This window comes from Myotis lucifugus, unplaced genomic scaffold, assembly GCF_000147115.1.
Source record: "Myotis lucifugus unplaced genomic scaffold, Myoluc2.0 scaffold_8, whole genome shotgun sequence".
NCBI lineage: Eukaryota > Metazoa > Chordata > Mammalia > Chiroptera > Vespertilionidae > Myotis > Myotis lucifugus.
The window spans coordinates 7,799,038-7,804,596 of NW_005871056.1; the positions used below are offsets into that span (position 1 = coordinate 7,799,038).

The 5,559-nt window shown below is 42.5% G+C and overlaps 1 protein-coding gene and 1 pseudogene across 3 annotated transcripts in view; both read left to right on the top strand.

Annotated features, from left to right (window-relative positions):
• PCCB (propionyl-CoA carboxylase beta subunit) overlaps positions 1-5,559 on the top strand; it is a 65,139-nt gene that overhangs the window by 52,171 nt on the left and 7,409 nt on the right. The window lies entirely within an intron of this gene.
• On the top strand, positions 545-2,393 carry LOC102434134 (annotated as a pseudogene).

The window sequence follows — 5,559 nt, forward strand, 5'->3', positions numbered from 1 at the left end:
TGAAGGTCAGATAAAGAGCTTCACAGATAAGGAAAAGCTAAAGGAGTTCATCACCACAAACCAGTATTATATGAAATGCTGAAAAGGTATCCTTAAGAAGAGGAAGAAGAAGAAAAAGGTAAAGATACAAATTATGAACAACAAATATGCATCTATCAACAAATGAATCTAAGAATCAAGTGAATAAATAACCTGATGTACAGAATGAACTGGTGATTATAATAGAATCAGGGACATAGAAAGGGAATGGACTGACTATTCTTGGGGGGAAAAGGGGAATGGGAGATGCGGGAAGAGACTGGACAAAAATCGTGCACCTATGGATGAGGACAGTGGGTGGGGAGTGAGGGCGGAGGGTGGGGTGGGAGCTGGAAGGAGGGGAGTTATGGGGGGAAAAAGAGGAACAAATGTAATAATCTGAACAATAAATATTTAATAAAAAAAATAAAAAATAAAAACACCTAACTTTGAACTTCTGGGGTGGCGGTGGAGCTGGCGAGGACAACGACGACTGCAGGAGCGAGCCCTTGGCTTGTCGCTCGCCATGCCGACCGAGGAGGAGCTCTACCGCAACTATGATCTCCTAGCCGATGCCACGGAGCACGTGGGCAGCATAAAGATGCCTATCAAGTGATACTGGATGGTGTGAAAGGTGGTACCAAGGAAAAAAGATTAGCAGCTCAGTTTATTCCAAAATTCTTTAAGCGTTTTCCAGAATTGGCTGATGCTGCTATCAAGGCACAGTTAGACCTCTGTGAGGATGAAGATGTATCAATTCGACGGCAAGCAATTAAAGAGGTTCCTTAATTTGCCACAGGAGAAAATCTTCCCCGAGTAGCAGATATTCTAACCCAACTTTTGCAAACATATGACTCTGCAGAATTTAACTTCGTGAACAATGCCCTATTAAGTATATTTAAGATGGATGCAAAAGGGACTTTAGGTGGCTTATTCAGCCAAATCCTTCAAGAAGACATCGTTAGAGAACGAGCAATCAAATTCCTTTCTGCAAAACTTAAGATTTTACCAGATGAGGTCTTAACAAAGGAAGTAGAGGAACTTATATTAACTGAATCCAAAAAGGTCCTAGAAGATGTGACTGGTGAAGAATTTGTCCTGTTCATGAAGAAACTGTCTGGGTTAAAGAGCTTACAGACAGTGAGTGGAAGACAGCAACTTGTAGAGTTGGTGGCTGAACAGGCTGACCTAGAACAAACCTTCAACCCATCAGATCCCGACTGTGTGGACAGGCTCTTAAAGTGCACTCGGCAGGCAGTTCCCCTCTTCTCGAAAAACCTGCATTCCACAAGGTTTGTGACTGACTTCTGTGAGCAGGTTCTACCTAACTTCAGCTCCTTAACTACTCCAGTGGGGGGTCTTGATATACAGTTGGAGGTATTGAAACTGTTGGCAGAAATGAGTTCATTTTGTGGTGACATGGAAAAGCTAGAAACAAATTTAAGGAAACTGTTTGATAAGCTATTGGAGTACATGCCTCTCCCTCCAGAAGAAGCAGAAAATGGGGAGAATGCTGGTAATGAAGAACCTAAGCTGCAATTCAGTTATGTGGAATGTTTGTTGTACAGCTTCCACCAGTTGGGTCGAAAACTTTCAGATTTCTTAACAGCCAAACTGAATGCAGAAAAGCTCAAAGATTTTAAAATTAGGCTGCAGTACTTTGCACGGGGCCTGCAGGTTTATATCAGACAACTTCGCTTGGCTCTCCAGGGTAAAACAGGCGAGGCCTTAAAAACAGACGAGAACAAGATTAAAGTTGTTGCATTGAAAATAACAAATAACATCAATGTTTTAATCAAAGATCTCTTCCACATTCCTCCCTCTTATAAGAGCACAGTAACATTATCCTGGAAACCTGTACAGAAGGTTGAAATTGGGCAAAAGAGAGCCACTGAAGATACAACTTCTGGTTCACCACCCAAGAAATCTCCAGCAGGACCAAAAAGAGATGCAAGGCAGATTTATAATCCTCCTAGTGGGAAATATAGCAGCAAGTTGGGCAACTTTAATTATGAGAGGAGCCTTCAGGGGAAGTAGAGGTGGCCGAGGTTGAGGAGCACGAGGAAATCGTAGTCGGGGAAGACTCTACTGAATAAGACATCACATTCTTAAGCATCGTCATGAGCTTAATATACTTAAATTCTACTACTCATTGGATTGCTGGGGATGTCCCTTAAAAGGACCGCTGCCTTTAGCTAAAAACTTATTGTTCTTTATACCTTTGTATGTATGATCTACTTTTGTACTGACCATGGTTGTGTCCAAGGTAAAACCACAGCGAGATTTTTGGATGCTTTGTGCACAATCTTGTTTTTGCAATATCATCATTATTCAGACTTCATATTGTGAATCTTTTAAACATCTTAATAATTTGTTGAGAGTTATTCAAATCTAAAATATAATGAAATTCTATTTCTTTCTTTTTTTTAGCATTTTATTTATTTATTTATTTAATATTTTTTTATTATTAAATCTTTATTGTTCAGATTACTACATTTGTTCCTCTTTTCCCCCATACCTCCCCTCCTCTCAGTTCCCGCCCCACCCTCCACCCTCACTCCCCACCCACTGTCCTCATCCATAGGTGCGCGATTTTTGTCCAGTCTCTTCCAGCATCCCCCACACCCCTTTACCCCCCAAGAATAGTCAGTCCATTCCCTTTCTATGCCCCTGATTCTATTATAATCACCAGTTCATTCTGTTCATCAGATTATTTATTCACTTGATTTTTAGATTCACTTTTTGATAGATGTGTATTTGTTGTTCATAATTTGTATCTTTACCTTTTTCTTCTTCTTCCTCTTCTTAAAGAATAACCTTCAGCATTTCATATACTACTAATTTGGTGGTGATGAACTCCTTTAGCTTTTTCTTATCTGTGAAGCTCTTTATCTGACCTTCACTTCTGAATGATAGCTTTGCTGGATAAAGTAATCTTGGTTGTAGGTTCTTGGTATTCAGCACTTTGAATATTTCTTGCCATTCCCTTCTGGCCTGCAAAGTTTCTGTTGAGAAATCAGCTGACAGTCGTATGGGTATTCCCTTGTAGGTAATTGAGCCTCTTTCTCTTGCTGCTTTTAAGATTTTCTCTTTGTCTTTTGCTCTTGGCATTTTAATGATGATGTGTCTTGGTGTGGTCCTCTTTGGATTCCTTTTGTTTGGGGTTCTCTTCGCTTCTTGGACCTGTAAGTCCATTTCTTTCACCAGGTGGGGGAAGTTTTCTGCCATTATTTCTTCAAATAGGTTTTCAATATCTTGCTGTCTCTCATCTTCTGGCACCCCTATTATTCTGATATTAGTGCGCTTGAAGCTGTCCCAGAGGCTCCTTACACTATCTTCACACTTTTGGATTCTTTTTTCATTTTGCTTTTCCAGTTGGGTGTTTTTTGTCGAATCTTTGGTTTGATTCTTGTGCTCCTCTGGTCTGCTATTGGGTATAATATTCTTTATTTCAGTCCATGTATGCTTACTTTCTAATTTCTTTATCGTAGCATCGAGGGTCTCATTAGTTTTCGTGAGGCTCTGCTCAAGTTTATAGCAAGCCCTCAAAATTGCGATTCTTAGCTCCATATCCTCCATTTCTGTCATGTTTTTTTGTCTCCGCATCTTTTATGCTTTCTTTGTGCACCCCCTTGTGGTCTTTGTGCGCAGTCTTGTTCTAGCCAAGCCTTAATTGTTGTAGTTAACACTAGAGGGATTTGACCACCACGCCGACTGGCTGTAGGAATCAGCTGTGTGGAAAACGTCTGTCTTCTGGGAAGGCGCTAATCCAGCCTTTGCCTGAGGCGATCGGCAAATGCTGTGCGCAGGGCTTGGGCGGGGCGGGGTCAACAGGGGATCAACAGGGTGGAGGAGGGAGCAGTTATGGCTGCTCTCAGTCCGTCCCCCAGGGGCTCTGCCTCTCTGTCCCAGCAACAGCTGCAAACCTCGGAGGTACCGTAGCCAGACAGTCCTGCTTCTCCCGTTTGAGTCTGGGTCCCTAGAGACTCGCCCGGATCTGGAGCTCTGAGTCTGAGGCTCCCTCCGCATTGAAACAGTCAACCGCGCCCTCAGCCACCAGCCCGCGCCGGGCGCACTCCGCACCTTAGTATTTTACTTCAGCACTGCGCCTCCTCTGATTCTCGGTTCCTCCTAGTTGTAGAACTTCCACTCAGCCAGCCTTCCTGTGGTTCTGGATGATGTCCGTTCTGTCTTTTAGTTGTATTTTTGAAGTGGTTGTTCCAGGCAGCAAACTCCGGGGTTAACCTATGCCGCCATCTTGTTTTCTGTATACTGTCTTTTTTTTAAAAAAAATTAATTTCAGAGACACACACAGAGGGAAAGAGAGATAGAAACATCAACGATGAGAATCATTGATTGACTGCCTCCTGCACTCCCCCTGCTGGGGATCCAGCCCATGACCTGGGCATGTGACCTGACCGGGAATTGAACTGTGACCTCCTGGTTCATAAGTTGATTCTCAACTACACCGGCCAGGCTGCCAGTACTGTCTTGATTACTGTTCTTTATAGTTCTCAACCTGGAACAGTTTTGATATCCTTGAGACATATGGCAATGTTGGAAACATTTTTGGTTTTCACAGGTGCCAATGGGGGTTGGGCTATCTAGGGTAGAAGCCAGAAATGCTGCTCAGCATCCTGTGTGCACAAACAAACCTCCACAGCAAAGAATTATTCAATTGAAAATGTCAATGCCAAGGTTGAGAAACCTGCTTTGTAAGTATGTCTTGAAGTCAACTAGTGTCCATCTTCCATTTTTGTTCTTTTTCTAAATACTGTTTGACTAGTCTGTCTTCTTTGTATTGCCATATGAATTTTAGAAGGATCTGTTTAACAATATCTACAAAATAACTGCCTATGGTTGATAGCGGTTGCTTGAAAATATAGATCTATCCAGGATGTTAGCTATAAAACTTAAAAAATAATTAAATCTAAAATAATTAAAAGAGTATAAGTAAATAATTAAAATAGTATAAGTAAATAATTAATATTAAATACAATCTATATATATAAAAGGCTAAGCGACTGACTGTACATCTGTCGGACTGTCCAACCAACCGGCTGGTACATATGATGCACACTGGCAATTTAAAAATAAACGTTGAGGGAGACAACCAAGATGGTGGCATAGGTAAACACCTGTACTTGCTGCCTCTCACAACCACATCAAAACTACAACTAAAAGACAAAACCAATATCATCCATTCCACCAGCTGGCTAAGTGGAAGTTCTACAACTAGAAGGAAAGAAAAAAGCGCATTGAGACTGGTAGGAGGTGCGGAGGTGCGTGTGAAACGGGCGGGCAACTGGGTGCGCTGTTGTTTTTTTCAATCAGGAGGGAGATACAAGCTCCCGTTCTGGGCGAGACTCTGGGGACCCAGACTCATACGGGGAGGAATGGGACGTCTGGCATCGGGCTGGAACATGAGGGCGGCTTTCTCTCAGAGGTGCTTGCAGCGAACATTGTTCCTGCAAGGGGCTGCGGGACACAGAGACTTGGGGACCTCTCCAAGGCAAGCAGACTGGCAGCCTTTGCTGTTTG